At 43.2% G+C, this 22801-nt stretch overlaps 3 pseudogenes; 1 reads left to right on the top strand and 2 right to left on the bottom strand.

Moving 5' to 3' along the window:
• On the top strand, positions 1049-2024 carry Vom1r-ps108 (vomeronasal 1 receptor pseudogene 108; annotated as a pseudogene).
• On the bottom strand, positions 12885-15624 carry Mtdh-ps1 (metadherin, pseudogene 1; annotated as a pseudogene).
• Positions 15625-18025: 2401 nt separating this feature from the next.
• Sbk1-ps1 (SH3 domain binding kinase 1, pseudogene 1) lies at positions 18026-19561 on the bottom strand (annotated as a pseudogene).
• Positions 19562-22801: the final 3240 nt, after the last annotated feature.

The following is a 22801-nucleotide window of genomic DNA, read 5'->3' as shown; positions in this document are numbered from 1 at the left end:
ATATATTTGTATTTCCTGTTTGAAGGAGCCGTTTTGTGTCTGTGGGTCCATCAGATCTCCTGCTTTTATTTGGGTTAATTTGTTTTGACTGTTACCTGATCTACACAGAATATGACCTCACGTTGCCACTTTGATTTGCATCCCTCATTGTATTTCCTTCATTTTGGAGGGTGATGTATTTCATTTCGCATAAACTTTGGACATTTCTGAGATGTTTGTAGGAAATTTATCCAAGTGTGAATCCATTCCTCATTTGTTTTATATGTTACATTTTTTCCAAACTTAGTTTTAAATATTTTCTTTATGGTGGAGTCATGTGAGAGGTACATAATGCTTTTATGCTGGACCCGAGTTCAGCACCCAGCTCCGGCCAGTGTCTCACAAACATTTATAAATTGAACTGTAGAAGATCTCATGCCTATGGCCTCTGTTGACCCTCATACTTACATTCAACCTCCCCCAGCAAACATAATTAAAAACAAAATAAATCTTAGCTACAATTAATCTTTATAAAATGTGAATATATAACTACTCAATATATTTTGTTGTTTCTTTTGATGGAGTTTGAATTTCAGTCACATTAATTCATGAAATGATGGTGTATTCTGAAAGTTTCTCCTTGAAAAATCATTAGTATTTAGTTAAAACTAATGAAAACAAATTTTCCTTTCTTTTCTCTTTTCTTCCTTCCTTCCTTGCTTCCTTCCTTCCTTTCTTTTGTTCTTTCTTTCTGACAGGGTTTTTCTGAATGTAGCCTGGCTTTCCTATAAGTGAGTTGGTAGTCCAGGTTAACCTCTGATTCATTGATCTGTCTGTCTCTGCCTCTGCCCCTTGGATGCTAGGATTGAGGCTTATGCCACTGCATCTAGTGAAAATATTAATTTTTAAGAGACATATCTATTACTTTACTTTGCATTTAAATAATAGAGGACATCTACTTCTATAAAGAAGTCTAAAATTTTAGACATTTCTTCAGTGAAAGCTACATAAATACAGTGAAGTAATGGCTATTTTATTTAAACTAACTTCATGAAATAATGCACACTCAATGCATTTCTATGGTCTGTTGATCCGATTAGATTTATTTTTTGAAATAGGAATATAAATGGCTACTGCAAATGTGGCAGTGGGCATTTTCCCCTTCCCCCAGATTTCAATGGGAATGCTTCACAATTAATGCTTTTGTAAGCCTTTTTCCTATTAACTGGGAAGCATTTAATGTCCAAAGATGTGATTATAGAGCAAATGACTTTTGCCAGCTATTCAACTATCATCTCAAAAGGTATTCCACAGACAAGGCTAGATTTTGGATTTAAGGATTTCCTGGATGATACTGCCTATAAATTGGTACTGAATAACACTGGGGATGTCTGTGTATACCATGTGTCTACTGACTAGCTACCAGGCAATCACAATCAGCCCCAGCAACTCCAGGTGGATGAAGATGAAACCCAGAGCCACCAAGTACATTGGTCACTCTTAATCACAGAGGTAGCTTGTGCACTGGCTTCTAAACATCTTGATTCCAGCAAGAATGTCAGGCCCCAGGTACAATAAAAATGTGACTTAACAGGATGAGTTCATTGGTACTGCTCATTGCTTGCTTCTGGCAGTGGGGCAACTACACCTCATATGTCCTTACTGTGCCTCTCTTAAGGACTGTGTCTGGGACTCATGTCCTGCTCAAGTGTCTCCATGGTATATATCCTCTACAGACACAAGACAAATAAAGTATAGCCACAGTACTCAGAACTTTCTGAAAATCTCTTCTGAGGACAGAGCTGCCCAAACAATCCTCATCCAGCTGTGCACATTTGTAGTCTCTTACTAATTCTCTTCTACTATGGTTGTCTTTACAACCTACTCCACATACCCGAAGCTATGGAGAGTTAAGTGTATTTCTGTTTCTAGAAATATGCTTTCCCGCGTTTTGCCCCTTTGGTCTCATTAGCAATAGGAAGTTGAATTCCAGCCTGTGTTCACCCTGCTGTGGTAAAAGATGGCAACCTTCAAGTATGACATGAACCCTAGTTGTCTCTTCATTTCTAAGTATGGATAATCTTTTTATCTGTCGGAGGATACTAAGACAATGGTTGCTGGGAATTGAACTCAGGACCTCTGGAAGGGCAGTTGGTGCTCTTAACCGCTGAGCCATCTCTCCAGCCCGACTACATGCTTTTAACCACTGAGTCAGCTCTCCAGCTCCAAGCTATTGTTCTCATATGTTGACATTACAGTCCTCCAAATGTCACCATTGGTCTGGAAATGTCCTAAAAATTATGGAAATGGAGGTCGCCTTAAGAAAATTAGCCTAAGAAGGGCAAATGGTACCTTTTCTATTATGTGAACCAGAATAAAATAGGAATTTCTGAGATGAGGCATAAATCTAGAGAACAGAAAATGGTAACAGATGAGATACTGAATGGATGAATATGACAGAAGCACATAATGCACATATATGAAAATACCACATTGTCATCCCTTAGTATATACAATGAATATACTCCTTAAATTAAAAAGTAACTAAAACCTACTACCACAGGTTTGTGGCCTGGTCGGTTCATTTTACCCATGAGTCATGATCAGTAACATCCACTTTCTCTAGAAGGTACATCAAAATACTTTGTGTAAAATTAAGCTTCTTGTATATATTTATTTCTTCAAGAAAATATATCTCTGGCTTCTGTTATCTGGAGCAGTTACATTACTAACATACTTAATTTATAACAAATTTTTATAGAAAAAATTTGGGCAAAGAAAAAATCAGTTTTGCATGTGATCATCTGGTCCTCTGTAGTATGCACATCCTAATAACCCGTTGAGCAGCTAAGAGCTGCATCACCTCTATGGTGAGAGAAGACATGTTAACAGATGAAACCACACAGGGAAAAGTTCCAGTTCTGGCTTTAATGCTGTTCTTTTTTTTTCTCAGAATATTACATTCTGTTTTCTTTTTCTTTTTTTTTTATTTTTTATTTTTTTTATTAACTTGAGTATTTCTTTTTTTTTGTTTTCATTCATTTTTAATTTTTTCATCCATTTTTTTTATTAACTTGAGTATTTCTTATATACATTTCAAGTGTTATTCCCTTTCCCGGTTTCCGGGCAAACATCCCCCTCCCCCCTCCCCTTCCTTATGGGTGTTCCCCTCCCAACCCTCCCCCCATTGCCGCCCTCCCCCCATAGACTAGTTCACTGGGGGTTCAGTCTTAGCAGGACCCAGGGCTTCCCCTTCCACTGGTGCTCTTACTAGGATATTCATTGCTACCTATGGGGTCAGAGTCCAGGGTCAGTCCATGTATAGTCTTTAGGTAGTGGCTTAGTCCCTGGAAGCTCTGGTTGCTTGGCATTGTTGTACTTTTGGGGTCTCGAGCCCCTTCAAGCTCTTCCAGTTCTTTCTCTAATTCCTTCAATAGGGGACCTATTCTCAGTTCAGTGGTTTGCTGCTGGCATTCGCCTCTGTATTTGCTGTATTCTGGCTGTGTCTCTCAGGAGCGATCTACATCCGGCTCCTGTCCGTCTGCACTTCTTTGCTTCATCCATCTTGTCTAATTGGGTGGCTGTATATGTATGGGCCACATGTGGGGCAGGCTCTAAATGGGTGTTCCTTAAGTCTCTGTTTTAATCTTTGCCTCTCCCTTCCCTGCCAAGGGTATTCTTTTTCCTCATTTAAAGAAGGAGTGAAGCATTCACATTTTGATCATCTGTCTTGAGTTTCGTTTGTTCTAGGGATCTAGGGTAATTCAAGCATTTGGGCTAATAGCCACTTATCAATGAGTGCATACCATGTATGTCTTTCTGTGATTGGGTTAGCTCACTCAGGATGATATTTTCCAGTTCCAACCATTAGCCTACGAATTTCATAAACTCGTTGTTTTTGATAGCTGAGTAATATTCCATTGTGTAGATGTACCACATTTTCTGTATCCATTCCTCTGTTGAAGGGCATCTGGGTTCTTTCCATTTTCTGGCTATTATAAATAAGGCTGCGATGAACATAGTGGAGCACGTGTCTCTTTTATATGTTGAGGCATCTTTTGGGTATATGCCCAAGAGAGGTATAGCTGGATCCTCAGGCAGTTCAATGTCCAATTTTCTGAGGAACCTCCAGACTGATTTCCAGAATGGTTTTACCAGTCTGCAATCCCACCAACAATGGAGGAGTGTTCCTCTTTCTCCACATCCTCGCCAGCATCTGCTGTCACCTGAGTTTTTGATCTTAGCCAATCGCACTGGTGTGAGGTGAAATCTCAGGGTTGTTTTGATTTGCATTTCCCTTATGACTAAAGATGTTGAACATTTCTTTAGGTGTTTCTCAGCCATTCGGCATTCCTCAGCTGTGAATTCTTTGTTTAGCTCTGAACCCCATTTTTTAATAGGGTTATTTGTTTCCCTGCGGTCTAACTTCTTGAGCTCTTTGTATATTTTGGATATAAGGCCTCTATCTGTTGTAGGATTGGTAAAGATCTTTTCCCAATCTGTTGGTTGCCGTTTTGTCCTAACCACAGTGTCCTTTGCCTTACAGAAGCTTTGCAGTTTTATGAGATCCCATTTGTCGATCTGATGATTTTTTGAATTTCCTCTGAATCTGTAGTTATGTCTCCCTTTTCATTTCTGATTTTGTTAATTTGGACGCACTCTCTGTGTCCACTCGTTAGTCTGGCTAAGGGTTTATCTATCTTGTTGATTTTCTCAAAGAACCAACTTTTGGTTCTGTTGATTCTTTCTATGGTCCTTTTTGTTTCTACTTGGTTGATTTCAGCTCTGAGTTTGATTATTTCCTGCCTTCTACTCCTCCTGGGTGTATTTGCTTCTTTTTGTTCTAGAGCTTTTAGGTGTGCTGTCAAGCTGCTGACATATGCTCTTTCCTGTTTCTTTCTGCAGGCACTCAGCGCTATGAGTTTTCCTCTTAGCACAGCTTTCATTGTGTCCCATAAGTTTGGGTATGTTGTATCTTCATTTTCATTAAATTCTAAAAAGTTTTTAATTTCTTTCTTTATTTCTTCCTTGACCAGGTTATCATTGAGTAGAGCATTGTTCAATTTCCACGTATATGTGGGCATTCTTCCCTTATTGTTATTGAAGACCAGTTTTAGGCCGTGGTGGTCCGATAGCACGCATGGGATTATTTCTATCTTTCTGTACCTGTTGAGGCCCGTTTTTTGACCAATTATATGGTCAATTTTGGAGAAAGTGCCATGAGGAGCTGAGAAGAAGGTATATCCTTTTGCTTTAGGATAGAATGTTCTATAAATATCTGTTAAGTCCATTTGGCTCATGACCTCTCTTAGTCTGTCGACATCACTGTTTAATTTCTGTTTCCATGATCTGTCCATTGATGAGAGTGGGGTGTTGAAATCTCCCACTATTATTGTGTGAGGTGCAATGTGTGTTTTGAGCTTTAGTAAGGTTTCTTTTATGTATGTAGGTGCCCTTGTATTTGGGGCATAGATATTTAGGATTGAGAGTTCATCTTGGTGGATTTTTCCTTTGATGAATATGAAGTGTCCTTCCTTATCTTTTTTGATGACTTTTAGTTGGAAATTGATTTTATTTGATATTAGAATGGCTACTCCAGCTTGCTTCTTCTGACCATTTGCTTGGAAAGTTGTTTTCCAGCCTTTCACTCTGAGGTAGTGTCTGTCTTTGTCTCTGAGGTGTGTTTCCTGTAGGCAGCAGAATGCAGGGTCCTCGTTGCGTATCCAGTTTGTTAATCTATGTCTTTTTATTGGGGAGTTGAGGCCATTGATATTGAGAGATATTAAGGAATAGTGATTATTGTTTCCCTTTATATTCATATTTGGATGTGAGGTTATGTTTGTGTGCTTTCATTCTCTTTGTTTTGTTGCCAAGACGATTAGTTTCTTGCTTCTTCTAGGGTATAGCTTGCCTCCTTATGTTGGGCTTTACCATTTATTATCCTTTGTAGTGCTGGATTTGTAGAAAGATATTGTGTAAATTTGGTTTTGTCATGGAATATCTTGGTTTCTCCATCAATGTTAATTGAGAGTTTTGCTGGATACAGTAACCTGGGCTGGCATTTGTGTTCTCTTAGGGTCTGTATGACATCAGTCCAGGATCTTCTTGCCTTCATAGTTTCTGGCGAGAAGTCTGGTGTGATTCTGATAGGTCTCCCTTTATATGTTACTTGACCTTTTTCCCTTACTGCTTTTAATATTCTTTCTTTATTTTGAGCGTTTGGTGTTTTGACAATTATGTGACGGGAGGTGTTTCTTTTCTGGTCCAATCTATTTGGAGTTCTGTAGGCTTCTTGTATGTCTATGGGTATCTCTTTTTTTAGGTTAGGGAAGTTTTCTTCTATGATTTTGTTGAAGATATTTACTGGTCCTTTGACCTGGGAGTCTTCACTCTACCTATTATCCTTAGGTTTGATCTTCCCATTGAGTCCTGGATTTCCTGTATGTTTTGGACCAGTAGCTTTTTCCGATTTACATTATCTTTGACAGTTGAGTCAATGATTTCTATGGAATCTTCTGCTCCTGAGATTCTCTCTTCCATCTCTTGTATTCTGTTGGTGAAGCTTGTATCTACAGCTCCTTGTCTCTTCTTTTGGTTTTCTATATCCAGGGTTGTTTCCATGTGTTCTTTCTTGATTGCTTCTATTTCCATTTTTAATTCCTTCAACTGTTTGATTGTGTTTTCCTGGAATTCTTTCAGGGATTTTTGCGATTCCTCTCTGTAGGCTTCTACTTGTTTATTAATGTTTTCCTGTGTTTCCCTAAGTGTGTTCATGTCTTTCTTGAAGTCTTCCAGCATCATGATCAAATATGATTTTGAAACTAGATCTTGCTTTTCTGGTGTGTTTGAATATTCCATGTTTGTTTTGGTGGGAGAATTGGGCTCCGATGATGGCATGTAGTCTTGGTTTCTGTTGCTTGGGTTCCTGCGCTTGCCTCTCACCATCAGATTATCTCTAGTGTTACTTTGTTCTGCTATTTCTGAGAGTGGCTAGACTGTCCTATAAGCCTGTGTGTCAGGAGTGCTGTAGACCTGTTTTCCTCTCTTTCAGTCAGTTATGGGGACAGAGTGTTCTGCTTTCGGGCGTGTAGTTTTTCCTCTCTACAGGTCTTCAGCTGTTCCTGTGGGCCTGTTTCTTGAGTTCACCAGGCAGCTTTCTTGCAGCAGAAAATTTGGTCTTACCTGTGGTCCCGAGGCTCACGTTCGCTCGTGGCTTGCTGCCCAGGGGCTCTCTGCAGCGGCAGCAACCAGGAAGACCTGTGCCGCCCCTTCCGGGAGCTTCAGTGCACCAGGGTTCCAGATGGTCTTTGGCTTTTTCCTCTGGCGTCCGAGATGTGTGTGCAGGGAGCAGTCTCTTCTGGTTTCCCAGGCTTGTCTGCCTCTCTGAAGGTTTAGCTCTCCCTCCCACGGGATTTGGGTGCAGAGAACTGTTTATCCGGTCTGTTTCTTTCCGGTTCCGGTGGTGTCTCAGGCAGGTGTCCTGCTGCTCCTGGGCCCTCCTCCACGGGAGCCCAGAGGCCTTATACAGTTTCCTCTTGGGCCAGGGATGTGGGCAGGGGTGAGCAGTGTTGTTGGTCTCTTCTGCTCTGCAGCCTCAGGAGTGCCCACCTGACCAGGCGGTTGGGTCTCTCTCTCACCGGGTCTGGGAGCAGAGAGCTGCTGCGGGCCGGGATCCACGGGTGTGGGACTTCCGGTAAACACAGAATGTGCCTGGTCCTAGAGAAATTCTGCTTCCGTGTGTCCCAAGCTCACCAGGCAGCTTTCTTGCAGCAGAAAATTTGGTCTTACCTGTGGTCCCGAGGCTCAGGTTCGCTCGTGGGGTGCTGCCCAGGGGCTCTCTGCAGTGGCAGCAACCAGGAAGACCTGTGCCGCCCCTTCCGGGAGCTTCAGTGCACCAGGGTTCCAGATGGTCTTTGGCTTTTTCCTCTGGCGTCCGAGATGTGTGTGCAGGGAGCAGTCTCTTCTGGTTTCCCAGACTTGTCTGCCTCTCTGAAGGTTTAGCTCTCCATCCCACGGGATTTGGGTGCAGAGAACTGTTTATCCAGTCTGTTCGAGTATTTCTTATATACATTTCGAGTGTTATTCCCTTTCCAGGTTTCCGGGCAAACATCCCCCTCCCCCCTCCCCTTCCTTATGGGTGTTCCCCTCCCCACCCTCCCCCCATTGCCACCCTCCCCCCAACAGTCTAGTTCACTGGGGGTTCAGTCTTAGCAGGACCCAGGGCTTCTCCTTCCACTGGTGCTCTTACTAGGATATTCATTGCTACCTATGAGAGAGGCATTGACTTACTGTTTTCTAAACTGTGACACCATAAGCCAGGAGCACCAGGCTCAGGTGCGTTTATATGGTTTGTATCCACTTTTAAGGTTTCATCCAGATCTCACTTTTACTTTGAGTTTCCCATTTCCAAAAAGGGACAATTTTTATTACTTTTCTTTTTATCAACCTGAACATTATTTTCCGTCTTCCCTGACTTAATTCTTAGCCTCTCATCTACTGAATTGTCTGTGAGCTTTCTCTGCGTATTAGGGAAATTATTATGTGGTAACCAGCTCCAAAACATCTGAGGATTTTTGTTCTCATTTTGTATATCTTCTAGGCAGTAGCTTTTCTTATTATGGAATCTGTTTTCCAGTAAATAAAATTGGGATTTAAACATACTCTAAAGGAAAGTTGCTAAAAATACATTTAATTCTGGCTTATAATTTCACCAGAATGCTTTCTTACTTTTTGCCACAAAAGGTAGCATTGTGACTATTGGGAAAATGTGAGAGTTGCTAACAGATGAGATAATGTTGCTACAAGGGTATCATAGTCTGGATTTGACAATTCGTCTGGGCTTATATGGTGTAATACTGTTTGGGGGAGGAAATTAAATTATAAGCTCTTTTTTTGGCATATAGTATAAACCATGCTAGGTATGAGTTCTTGAAAGGTAAGCATTCTGCCTTCAGAATGTTCACACAGCCAGAACAGAGTCCCAGCTAGTCTGAGTAAAATGGAATGAGAAGAGTTCTTATTCACTTTTCTGCAAATTTTCTATCCACTTGAAATAATCTCACACATTTAAAAAAAATCAACAATTAGGAAACATAGCAACATGTCTCAAACTTTAATTTCAGCACTCAGGATGGAGAAACAGAAAAATTTCTGTGACTATGAAACCAGTTCAGTCTACTTAGCAAGCTCAATAAAACTAGGGCTATATATATAGAAACTACATCTAAAGGACATAACAAAACAGACAAACAAGCAAAAATAATAAAAAGAGTGCTTGAAGAAGTAGAACAGTCCTGGATCCCCAGCACTGGGGAGGTAAAGCCATAGAGCAAAGTCAGGCTCATGCTCACATAGTTTTTAAGATTACTAGGACACCAAGAGTTGCCCACAAACCACACGAACACCAGTCTTAGTCCAACAGGGATGGTTTATTGAATGCACACCCTAATACTGATCGATGAGGATAGTAGCTCAGGCTATAGACAAATATAAGTGACAGTATTTATGACCCTTGGTCATAGCTTTTAAACAGTAATTCCAGGTGCCACAGGAAACAAGCTGCTATTTACAGTGTACATGGCCATGCATGCAGTGTTTGCAGTTACAGAGAGGCCTACAGGTTTCCTAGGGACCACACAGTGCCTAAAAATAGTGACAGATCACACATTTAAATCAACACAATTTCAAGCCAAATGAAATTTTTTGTAAAATCATGAATTGCATTCAAGAAATTGGTGCATATCAAATGCAGTGCAGGTTAAGGCAGTTAAAAAATGTATTCCTGGTAACTGGAGGTCTCAAGACAATGTCAATTAAAGCTGTCTGACTACTTTTCCACTCTTTCTCACATGCTCAAAAACTGTGAATTATTTCATCCTTTTTTTTTTTTCCTTTTTTTCGGAGCTGGGGACCGAACCCAGGGCCTTGCAGTTGCTAGGCAAGTGCTCTACCACTGAGCCAAATCCCCAACCCGAATTACTTCATCCTTAAGGTAAAACATGTACTAACAACAAAGAGTAGACACTGGGAATTTGGTAGGGAAAGGGAAAAATTAATTTGGATTTTGCCTGAAAAGTCTTCAAATCATAAACAAGAGCATTGTTTGCTAGTCTCAGCCTTGTATGTATCAAATAAATAATATAGTTTACTTTTCTTCATTTAAAATATACTCAAGTAATTCAAGTAATGTAAGACTATCAAAAATAACTTATAAGTAATACAAGGGTCAGTCAATTGCATTTTTTTTACTGCTTTATCTTTTAAAGAACTGTAAACTATTCCAAGGCAGTTAGTTAAACAAATGATAAATGACTTCTATTTGCACTTCTGATTCTTTAATACAAATCACTACAACAAATATGTAAGATATGGAAGATTATGCATTTGATCAAAGCACTTTGAATTAAGTCTAAAACAGATTGAAATTGTCTAAGGTCATTCATAAGACCCAAGGACTTGCATACTGGTTTCTAGGAAGCCTTCTCTTTAATCAGAATCCATTATTCCTGAACTGCAGATGAGACAAGGCACAATCAGTTGTAAACAGAGAACTGTTGTAAAACCAGGATAATATTCTTAAATTAAGATCATTCTCATTCAATTGAAAAGACTCTCCCAAGTGTCTTCCAGCACTATAGGATATATTATGTTGACAACTTAATTTCATAAATTAACTTTCCTTTCATTCCATTTTATGGTGTTTTTGTTCATTTTTGTTTTAAAACTTGGTTTAAATTTATATACAGTTCAGTACATGTTTACAAACTTATTGCATAGAGAACATAATCTTCAAGACAGTATTTGTAAACACATATCCAATTCAAGACAAAAATATCACATTTCCCATTTGCTTTTTTCTTCTCTTTTATTTGTTTTGGAGATTGGCAGTTAGTTTCAGACCTGGTTTGTGACAGAGGTGAGGGAGGCACACTGTTTTGCTCCCTATTTGACTTGCTTTTGTCTGTGAACCTTGTAATATCTGTGGCAGTTGAGAAGAGCTCAGCAGAAATAGTAGGCAGAAGAGTCTGGATACACTGTTCATTTTTAACCTCTACTTCAGCTGGATCAATAGTACTCACGGTCTTCAGGGAACAAACGTTTTCCCAGTTTGGAATTGCTTTGCAAGTAGTCACTAGAATCTCTTCTCTAATGTCCTTTTCTAGTTCTTCTGTATCCTGTATGAAATAGTTGTTTTCACCTTGCTTCTTTTTTCTTTTTTTTCTGTTTTTTTTTTATTTTCATTTAAGATTGTCCAGTTGGCATTCTCTCTCCTTTATCTTTGTCATCATCTGATTACTTTTGAGCATTAGAAATCAGTTCCTGGGACATCAGAAGTAACGTTCTTTCTTCATCTACCCAGTTCCCCCACTCCTCTGCTGGTACATTCCAGTCTGAGCTCAGATCAGTAGAAAACAAGCCATTTAACTTAGTCCATTTGTCATTGATATAGGGTTATAGTCTTAGAAACCGGTTCAACAGTAGACCCAAGTGGCAGAAAATACTAAGCAATCACTCCAATTCCTTCCCCAGTTTTTATCATTTGCATTACTGTCAGTGGTGTCTCGAGTCCAAGCAGATAGTGGTTTTCCTCTTGTCTGCAGAAGCAGGTGGGACAGAGTTCCATTTCCCCTCACCTGCACTCAATGGTAAGATGTCGGGAGCCATAATGGGACAAGCTTATAAGTAGCAGGTGATCTTCCTGAGACAACCTGCTTCAGATTATTATATAATCTGCCACAGGTTTGCCCTTATTAAGCAAGGCTATAAGAGAATTCATTTTAGGAATGGTTTCTGCTATTAATATGCTTTTCCTGTTATTATTAAACATATATAACAATCACTAAGTAATAGCCCATCCCTTTGCAGCACATCTCTGCAGAGCTATGAAGATGTACTTGTCTTGTAGTGATGCTGTATACACAAAGAGATGATTTTTAAGTCTTAATGATGATCCTATAAGAGTTCCTAAAATTATGTCAGTGATTATTAAACTCTTTTATAGTATGACTACTAATGGGTTTTTTCCTGATAGTCAAAACTGCAATGAGAACTCTGCCAGTCTCCCAAGTGTCACCAGTTAATTGCTCTTAGATAACCAGAATTTCTCCTACCCAGAGCACATTCCAAGAGGTTGTAAACCAATTAAGGTCATAAAAAGGGAACTAACAATTTATTATCGGTACTAAGACAGAAGCTAAAATATTGACTGAGTTTATCTATAAAAAACTTCACTAGTAACTTTGTTATGGTTTTAAACCTCAGTGAACCTGTGGAGCTGAGACAGGTGATGGATGTTTAGCCAGGTAATTGTTATGCATGCAAACATTCTCTGCCATAAACTTCTGTTTCAGCTTATGATTTTATTTTTTGTGTGAATTTATGATGAACTTTGTAACATATATTCATGTATTTTGAAAGATGTATAGCTACTGAGGACAAAGAGAAGAGAAAAGAAAGTCTTCCCCTTAGGAGAATTTTTTGCCTTTCCCCACTTAGAGTAGAAAATTTTCCCTTTCCACATCTAGAAGAATTTTTCCCTTTCCCTGCTTAGGATCTTTCTGCTTTCCCCCTTAGCTTTCATAGGACACTTTATACAATTTAGTAATAAACTCTATAATCACTTTTCAAAGTGTTCCTTTTTCTTCTGCTATTTCTGACTAATAGAGGAAAGTTGGAACTTGAGCAGTTCCAGCTGAGTTCAAGGTGTTAATCACCTAAGCCAGAAGCCCTTTACCCTCAGAAAGAGCAAGAAAGTTTTTAAGACTTTTTAGAAGTTATCATAAGCATTTCAGTACAGTTAGAGAGCTAGAATGAAGACCCTCAGACTTAAAGCCATCGCCAGAGTCCAACTGCAGCACCACTACTGCCCTCTCCTGGCCGGGAGGCTCCTGGCAGTGAGATGAGTTTTACAGACTCCATAAACGGTAAGATTTTCCATTCCACCCTGAAGAATCCTGAATTTTAGAGTCTCCTTTTCCAGACTTAAAGTTGCTAATTTGAACATTTAGAGGAGAATTATCTTTATTCTTCGTGGAACCAATAGGAAATGATGCAGTTGCAATTTACTCGGTGGTGACTGTGATGGTATTTTCCAATGAACCAAAGTCAGTCAGTACTTTATCACGTTTAGGGGGTTGTCCTTTCTCTCTGTTAACTAATTTTAGTTTTCCAGGCTCCTTCATCAACTTCCTTCCCATCATGGCATGAACTGCATCCGACTTGGATTTCTTATTTTTCTTTGACTTTTTGTTTTCCTTGTCTGTCTCTGGTAGCTGCTTTGCTGCTTTACTTCAGGGAGTTCTAACAATTTCATCCTCTGGTACTTCAACAATCAATCTATTTGGTTTGGGCTTTTTAGGCAACCTCTTCCCAATTTTTCATTTGCTCCTGGCTTCTGATACTCTTCAGTGTGTCTGAGTTCTCGGGCTAGAGCAAGTCTGGCTGCTTTCTCCCGCTTGCATTTGTGGGTTAGGCTCCTTTGTTTCTTGCCTGCACTGGCAAAATCAGCAGCCTAGCACTAGCCAAGAAAGAAGAGCAGCAGCCGTGTGAACGCGCAGGTGCTCAACAGCAGCAATCTGCACCGATACCACGTTTGGTCCAGCCCCAGGGCCAGGACCAACTCAGTGTGCACACGAAGAAAACCTGGGGTGAAGAACAGCTTCCGCAGCTGAACATTTCTCTGTGAGCTGGGCCAGCTTGTTCTGTCAGCTCTTCCCTCCTGTCAGACAGACTCAAGGAATGAGGCCTGAGAACACAGATGCCACTGGAAGAGTCTTGGGAGGCAAGGAGGACCATCACACTTCAGGCAGAGCACGTGGAGGTAGCTCCTAACTCCAGAGCAGGGAGGGCACAGTGTTCCCAGACCTCTCAGCTAGCCTCTTGCCACTGCTACCGCCAAGAGGACATTAGCACTAGGCCCTGCTGTTGTCCCCTGGTGGAAAGATGCTTTCTGTAGCTGCAATTCAAGCACATGCAGAGGCCTGCTGGGTCATGTCTGTAATTTCTTAAATCTTCTGATATATTTAGAAAAGTGAATCCCAATTTTTAATGTACTTAGGGAAAACTGTTCCTTATGCATGCCTATGTACACCTAGATTTAATTACAGCAAATTCCCAGCAGTCTCATTCACCATAGCTCACAATAAGAGGGTCTACCTACTAATTGTCAATAAAAATTGTTCTATACACATGCAATGGAGTGGTCTACAGCATGAAAGTCAACAGTGAGTGACACACACAACATGGATGAATCATTTGGAAAACTAGACCCGAAGGATGCAATGCACACACACTCAGGGCACTTAATGACCTCTCTCTTCTCTCATGCCTCATAATATTTGGTGGTTTTTGAATGAACATGCGGATGTGACTGTCTCAAGTTATCTTTGAGGAGAAGGTTTTTATTGCAGATGTGAGGGAGACAAGAACAAGAAGCATCTAGAAGTATATACATTGCAGGGAAAGAGTAGTAAACTCAACATGGTGTTTTAGTCAAGGTTTTTAGTGTCACAATTTATGGAATGTCTGGATATATTAAGGGAATTTGTTGACTTACAGTCTGTAGTTCAACTACCCCAATAATGGTCAGCTGTAAGTGGGAAGTCCAAGAATCTAGTAGTTGCTCAGTTCCATGTGGCTAGTTGTTTCAGCTGGTCTTCTGAAGGAGATTACAGCAGACGTGCTGCAAGTAAATGCAAGCAGACGAAGAAGAGAGACTCTTTCTTCTTCCAATGTTCTTGTTTAGGTCTCCAGCAGAAGGTGTGGCCCAGATTAAACAAGCCTGGATCTGGGAAGTTTTTGGTTCCAGGCTGACTTTGAATTCAAATATATCCTTGCCTAAGTTCCCTGGGATTAAGGTGTGCACAGCTACCTTGCCTGGGCCTAAGCTTTTTATAGCCACTGTGCCTCAATATCACCATGCCAAGACCCAGGTCAGAAGCTTGTGTCTTCTGGCCTCAACATCTGGATCACAGGTAAGCCAATTTTGTATTGTCATTCATTCCAGATATAGTCAAGTTGAAAACCATGAATAGCCATTACACATGGCTAGTAGGCTGAACCTGGCCATGAGGAGAGAGAGGCAGTGTGAGCCTCTGTGTTAAAATATACTGAATCATGGTTCCTTTAGTTTTTTAAAACTAAAAATAGAGACATGCAAGACTTGAAGAAGCCCTCCTTGGAGAAGCCACACTCCTTATCTTGGATACATCTTTTTTTCCTTAATTTTACTTTAGTTGTACTTAAAATATGAAATTCTTCAAAAGCTCTGCTGAGAAGAAAGAAGGAAGGAAAAAGAATAAAGGAGGGGAAAATGAGGAAAGGAGAGAGTGAAGAAGAGAAAGAGATGTATGTGTGTGTGTGTGGGGTGGCACAGATTGATAGAATAAGTAGAATAGGAAAACGGAACCCAGTTATGGTTTAAAGAGTAGGGACTTGAATGAGCTTTTGGATTAATTTGAGTATTTTCAACTCAGAGCTGAGTCCAGTGTCTCTAATCCTGCTGCTGTGTGAGCGTCTCTCTCCCATAAGCTGCTACTGAGTCTCTATTATATAACTGATATCCCCTCATTTTCTTCTTTCACCTCATTGCCTCTGTCTCTTTGAAAAACTCCATATTGTTTACCTTATATCTATCTCTTCTTCCATGTCTCTTCCTAGTTTTTAGTTTTTTTTTCATTTTTCTAAATTTTTATTTTATAGCAATTGTCATAGTTAGAGAAGTAAATAACACATTTAAAAACCTCCTTAGGGCCAAAGGAAGCCAGAGTATTTACAAACACAAGGGGTAGGAGTGGGAAGACAGGGGTGTGAGGCTCTACAGCTTGAGAACCCAGGCTCTGCCCCAGACTAGGACACTGATGCCAACCACCAGGCCTGTCCTGTGGGCTCAGGCAAGGTTACACAGCCACAGGGCTCGCCTGCTCACAGAACCTGGTGGGAGACCTCTAGCTACCCCGAGGCCTTACCTCCCATCCAGGGAACTCCCCTACACCCCACAAGCCAGCTCAAAGGGGCCCCTGGGAAGCACCAAAGGACAGGGGGCAGTGTGAGGGAAACACAGGGTGGGACAGGTGTCAATAGATGATTTGGCCTGCTCTGGGGTGAGACAGAGATGTGCACATATGTGTGCATACATGAACAAACTGTACTTCACAGAAAAATTGCAAAGGAGGAGGTTCCTCTGTGGTTTGTCTTCTATGCCTCCATGTCTACTATGTTACTAACTTTTTGCAATTATTATTGGTTTCTTCAACAGTGACAAACTGAGGTAAACATCTGTAACCAACACCTCTCCTAAGGGGCAAAGGGTCCCAACCCAACCGACATAGACAGTACCAGCAGTGGCAAGAGCAGAGGCTGACCCAGCCTGAGTTCTGTTTGGGGTCAAGCTGGTTGCTACCTCTAAACAATGGGGCTGGGCTACCTACCTAAAGTCTCTTCTGAGGACTACCATCCTAGATACTACAAGGGAGAAGCCTCCCACACAGGATCTCAACAGAGAGGGTGCTTATGGGATGCGGGATGTCTACTGTGGAATCTCGCTTCCTTGTTATTGCAGATCAGGGTGGAGAGGCCTAAGGCAAGAGGAGAAGTAGCGGCTGGGAAGGAGGGCCTAATGGCCCCAGGTGGGCCAGGGCAGTGATGGGGGCCTTCTGAGACTCGGCTCTTGGCAGGAGGAGGGGTTTGCTACTTACCTGGCATATGTGGGCCCTGTGTCCACTAGGGAAGTGGTGGCACCCCAGGAGAGTAGGACCAGGCCCTGGAGCAACCACAGTTTGTAAACTGGACTCAGGCAGGGCAGGGAGACCTATAGCCCTTTGTGGTGGGTGTAAGGGGGTGTGTAGAGGTGGGGGCTCTGGGCGGAGGGGTGGTTGGTGCCCCTTGTAGCTAGCCAGCCAGCCCCAAGATGGAACCTCCTTGAATGACCAGGGACTTTTTGGAGGGACCTAGGAGAGGCAACACAGGTTGGCCAGTTGGGTGGTGCCAGGTAGAAGGCTCAGCCTCCTGGGTTAAGGTTATTGCAGGGTTCCTCAAGCCTCTTGTGTTGGCTCCCAAAGGAGAGCCGGGGCAGGGTGAAGTCCTGTTTTGCTGCCTAAGAACCTGAGCCAACAGCAGGTATCTCCTGGGATTCCCTGAGGAGTGTGGTAAAACATAGGCCTGGCTCTTGGCAGCTGCCTGGTGAGGTGTGTGGACACTGAAGTCAGCAGACACACGTCACATTCACTCCTGTCATTTCAGTGGCGTCCTGTCCCATCCGTGATGTGCTCCACTCCTGAAAGGGTACTGGCCTAGAACCGAGGCTCAGGCATGTGACTCCAACAGAAACCCAGGAATAGCTGACACAATTGTTCCCCTGCTTGTGGAATGCTCAGGGAGGGAACAGCTGGGCTGTGCATGTACTCCCTAGCCCTAGGGACACAGGAGTGCCGAGCCTCCTGTTCTCCAGCCATCTGCTCCCCTACTCCCAGGAGGGGCACACATTGGAGCTCTGTTCCCAAAAGCCTCGTGGCTGCAGTAATAGCTCTCCCTCCTGGGTTCAAAGTCCCCATCAGCGGGAGGAAGTGAGGGGTACCACTAGATACTCAGGTCTGTTCCTGCACACAACTTTTGCTACATGTAAGGGGCTTGACCTCTTCCTCTGACCTCCTGGACACCATTGTTATCAACCTAGTGCCTGTCCCTACCAGTTTCTAAGGATCTTGTGCCCATATCTGCCTGACACCAAAGCCCCCTTTCTGTGCCCAGGTTTGGATGGAATATTGTAGGGTTATCTGCCAAGGGGTATAAAGCGCCAGGAGTGTTCAGGTTCCAGAGCTCAGAGTCTGGCCCACAAGCTCCTGGCCTTTGTCAGGGGCCTCGGCTGCTCTGTGCTGAGGCCGGCCATATGCACGGTCATTTTGCTAGCTATGTCACCAGCCCACCACCCACCCGGTGTCTGGGCCTCCTAGTCTATGCTACTCTTTCCCACTGCCGCGCAGCGGCTGCTCCTTGTCCCTAGTACGGGTTAGAGTGCGCGGCTTCCCCGCAGCAGCTGTGCTGCAGCGGCTCAGACGCAGATCTCGATGGCTGTGGCCAATACCACCTGCCCTTTGCTCTTGTCCGCACGGCCATCGGTCCTGCCCGGGGGTGCGGGCGGAGCCAGACCAGCCTCAGGTACAGGTACTGGCACTGGCACTGGCACTGGCACTGGAACCGGTACCACGGGCCCTACGCTGGGTGGGGAAGGCCGCGAGTCGCTGCCACTCGCGGTGAACACAGTGCGCTTGAGTGGCCCTGGAGCCTCAAGGCACAGGGGCCCAGGCAGGCGGTCCCCAGGTGGCTTGCGTGCGCGGTGCGATGGCCCCCGCCGCAGCTCAGATGTGAGCTCATGCTTGAGGAAGCGAAAGACCTCCTTGGCGGGCCCACGCCGCTCAGGCTCCAGCGCCAGAAGCCGCTGGAACATGTGTAGAGCGGGCTCCGTAAAGCGGCGCCACTGGGATGGCAGCCTGGGCAGGCGACCCCGCTGCCACCGCACAAATTCCTCGAAGAAGGCATCGGCGCCTGACGCTGCCTCCCACGGGAAGTTGCCAGTGAGCACGCAGAAGATGAGCACGCCGAATGCCCACACATCCACGCCCGTGTCCACCGCGAAGCCATCGGCGCGGCCAGCCTGGCACACCTCGGGCGCCGTGTAGGGTATAGTGTGGCTTACACACTTCACACGACAGCCAGCCTACGCGCCGCGTCATGCCGAAGTCAGCCAGCTTCACGCGGTGGCACTCACGTCAAACAGCAGCACATTCTCGGGCTTGATGTCGCGGTGCACCAGCTGCCTGCTGTGCATGAAGTCCAGTGCCAGCCCCAGCTGCTGCACACAGCGCTTTACTGTGTCCTCCGGGAGCCCCACCTGAGGAGGGATGATGTCAAACAGGTCCCCAGCAGGTGCATACTCCTGAGCAAAGACATAGCACTCCTCCGTCTGGAAGACCAAGTCGAAGACTTTGATGATGAAGGGGCTAGATGATAGGCTGTTGGTGATGCTCACCTCACGCAGGAAGTTCTTCAGCTTGGTCTTACTCTTATTCACAAATTTAAGGGCCATTTTAGTGCCTGTGCCCTTGTAAGCCACCAGGTCGACCTTCCCGTAGGTCCCTTTACCCAGCTCCCGCACGAGCTCGTAGTGCTTGGTGACATCGCTGGCAGCCAGTGTGCGCAGGGTCAGGGCTTGCATGTCTTTGGTGAGGAGGGGCACACCTGCACCTGGTACAGGGGCGGCCCTCGGCCCACAGCAAGACAGGGAGTGGAGCGGTTCAGGCTCAGGGAAGCCCAGGCTCATCTTCTCCCTGGGCTGGGGCCGCGGGGACGCCGCGGCAGGGGGCCTGGGCGCCGTGTCGGTCTTCGTCTGCCCGGCCCGAGAGGGGCTCAGGGCACCACCACCACCCGCGGAAGGCGTCGCAAGGGATTTGGTCGCCCGGGTCCCGAGGCTTTGGGGCGCCCGCGGCTTCTCGTTAGCAAGAGGATCTCGCTGTCCTAGGTTTGGAATCCCGGTGTGCCGGAGCAGCCGGAGCAGCGGAGAGTGGGGCTAGCGCCCCAAGGCTGGGTCTCTGTGTCTTGAGGTGTGAGGTTGTAGGAAGCAGATCTTGGGTGGCCCGGGTTGGAGCGGTCCCTATGTCCCGGCAGCCGCGTGCAGGGATGGAGGTCACTACTCAGCCGCTGGGGGGTTCGCGGGCTGAGGCTGCGGCTCCGGCTTCGGCTCCTGCTCTGCCCGGCGCTCGGGCTCCAGCGCCGGCGCCCGCCCGGGCTGCGCTCCATCGCGGCCTCGCGGCTCCCCTAGTTTTTAGTTTTAAAAAGGTTTGTTTGGTTTCTACATTTTTCTTTACTGATAACACAGGGCATCACACCCAGCGCCTTGCAATAGCTGGAAAAGCCTGAGTTCCATCTCCATCTTATGTTAATTAGCTTGGTGTACTTGTATTCTTTTCATTTCTCCTCCTCAGTAAATACACCTTGAGAGAAAAGCATTCTATTTTTTTATGTCTTAATAACTAATTCACAAAGAATTAGTGGAATAGAATACTGATAACAGTAAATTAAATTATCTTATCAATAGTAGAATGATTTTTACTACCAGAAAAAAAATGACTTTAAGGATGCTTGAAGATTTAGGAAAAATTGAATTACAAGTAAGAAATAATTGCCTGTTTAATGTATATTAAGGAGCATGTTTAATATTTTTTACTTTAGCTATTCTGAATTATGACAGAGATTTTCCTGATTTTATTTTCATGTTTATTGAATGTAACCCCAAACTGACTGTTATATGAATCCTGCTCATGTGTTATATTCAAGAATAAACAGATACAGTGCTCTTGTCATGTGAAACCTATCTAATCCAACCTGCCCACTTCTGGAAAATAGACACAGGTGTATTTGGCTTTCTCTATTACTACTGTCAAGACTACTGTCTAGAGTTTCAGAAGCTATCATATATCTGCCTGATGTCAGGAATTATCATTCTTAATAAGTGAAACCAAACCAACAACAACAACAGAACTCTATTATATTATATACCTGACTAATATACTTCTGTATTTTTCTTACAGACAAAAAAAATAAACTCATCATTGTGACCCTAAATTCAATATCTCCAAATTATAAATCATAGTCAGTTCTGACTTTAACTGACCAACATCAATGTAGTTGTACCATTCAACATAACCAGAACTTCTCATATATTAACCATAATCCTTTTGCATTTAAGATGAGAACTAATTTCAAGCTACAAAAATGTACCATGTTAAGCATTGTACTTATACAGTTAATTCATATGAATAATGATCCTGATGTTCTGCAGCTGATCTCCAGAACATTTTCATCACAAACACAAAACTGTCCTTGAACAAATATCTATCCCTTTCACATTGCATTCCTGTCTATCATCATTCTAATATCTTTAAATTTTTCATTATACCATTCATTTGTTCTTGGGGTAAGCATGTGGACATAAGAGAGCTTACTTGTATGGAGGTTAGAAGATGTGTTTTGGAACTGTGTCTGTCCTTCCTTGATGGGGACCCTGGATTGAACTTCGATCATCGGGCTTCTTGGAAACCATCTTTACCTGCTGAGCAGTCTTGCTAGCCTCATCCTTTTAGCTTCTGTGTATTTGCAATAGATTGTTTTAGTTAGTACAACTAGATGGAATCATATATTAGTATGAGTGGTCGGAGCACTTAACACAGGATCTGTTGTGGTCATCTATGTTTTAGAATGTGTCAACTTCTGTTTTTGAGGATAAATCCTACACCGTTGTTTGTGTACACCATGTTGTCTTCATGCATGTCTTTGCTGATGAACATGTGGAATGACCGCATCTTTCAGCTGCTGAAATGATTCTACTATAAAAGTGACTATGAAGATACCTTTTCAAGACACTGATTTTATTCTTTTTAACTCAGTTTAGTGACATTGTCCTATTACACTCCCCTTGATTCTGCAACACCTCTTTTCTCCTTATCTTTGATTCCATGTTCTCTCTCTCTCTCTCTCTCTCTCTCTCTCTCCATATATATATATATATATATCTAAGAGATCCATATTCTTGTTTCAGAAAGAACATGTGTTTTCCCCCTGTGTCTGTGTCACCTTGCTGAGTTCTTTGCAAGTTCACCTAGTTCTTGAAAGTTTCATGATTTCATTTTCCTTTACAGATGAATGAAATTCTGTGTCTAGATAACACATTTCCATTATCTGCTAATGAACCACTAGGATAAACATTGCTTTTTTGCTATTCTTTATAATACAGCAGTTTACATGGATGTGCAGTATCTTTCTGGTAAGACAGAGATGTTTGGGTATATGGTCAAAATAAAATATCTGTGTTATATCGTAATCCTAGCTATATCCGTAATCCTTATTTAGAAATCTTTGTACTTATCTTTGTAACGAATAGAGTATTTTCCCTCAAACCACTACAGATTAAGGATTGTTTTCCCATGTCATCATCAGCATCTGTTAATGTCTATTCCTTTGATATTCATCATTCTAAGGAGTATAACGGAGTCTCAGCATATTTGTAATTTTCATTCCCCGCATAGCTATGAATACTTTTTTTTTTTATTAACTTGAGTATTTCTTATATACATTTCGAGTGTTATTCCCTTTCCTGGTTTCCGGGCAAACATCCCCCTCCCCCCTCCCCTTCCTTATGGGTATTCCCCTCCCAACCCTCCCCCCATTGCCGCCCTCCCCCCATAGACTAGTTCACTGGGGGTTCAATCTTAGCAGGACCCAGGGCTTCCCCTTCCACTGGTGCTCTTACTAGGATATTCATTGCTACCTATGGGGTCAGAGTCCAGGGTCAGTCCATGTATAGTCTTTAGGTAGTGGCTTAGTCCCTGGAAGCTCTGGTTGCTTGGCATTGTTGTACTTTTGGGGACTCAAGCCCCTTCAAGCTCTTCCAGTTCTTTCTCTGATTCCTTCAATAGGGGACCTATTCTCAGTTCAGTGGTTTGCTGCTGGCATTCGACTCTGTATTTGCTGTATTCTGGCTGTGTCTCTCAGGAGCGATCTACATCCGGCTCCTGTCGGTCTGCACTTCTTTGCTTCATCCATCTTGTCTAATTGGGTGGCTGTATATGTATGGGCCACCTGTGGGGCAGGCTCTGATTGGGTGTTCCTTCAGTCTCTGTTTTAATCTTTGCCTCTCCCTTCCCTGCCAAGGGTATTCTTTTTCCTCATTTAAAGAAGGAGTGAAGCATTCACATTTTGATCATCCGTCTTGAGTTTCATTTGTTCTAGGCATCTAGGGTAATTCAAGCATTTGGGCTAATAGCCACTTATC

The sequence above is a fragment of the Rattus norvegicus genome, chromosome 1, assembly GCF_021556685.1.
Source record: "Rattus norvegicus strain SHRSP/BbbUtx chromosome 1, alternate assembly SHRSP_T2T, whole genome shotgun sequence".
NCBI classification, from domain to species: domain Eukaryota; kingdom Metazoa; phylum Chordata; class Mammalia; order Rodentia; family Muridae; genus Rattus; species Rattus norvegicus.
Note: the sequence above shows the minus strand (reverse complement) of the source record. Positions and strands in the feature narration are given on the sequence as shown.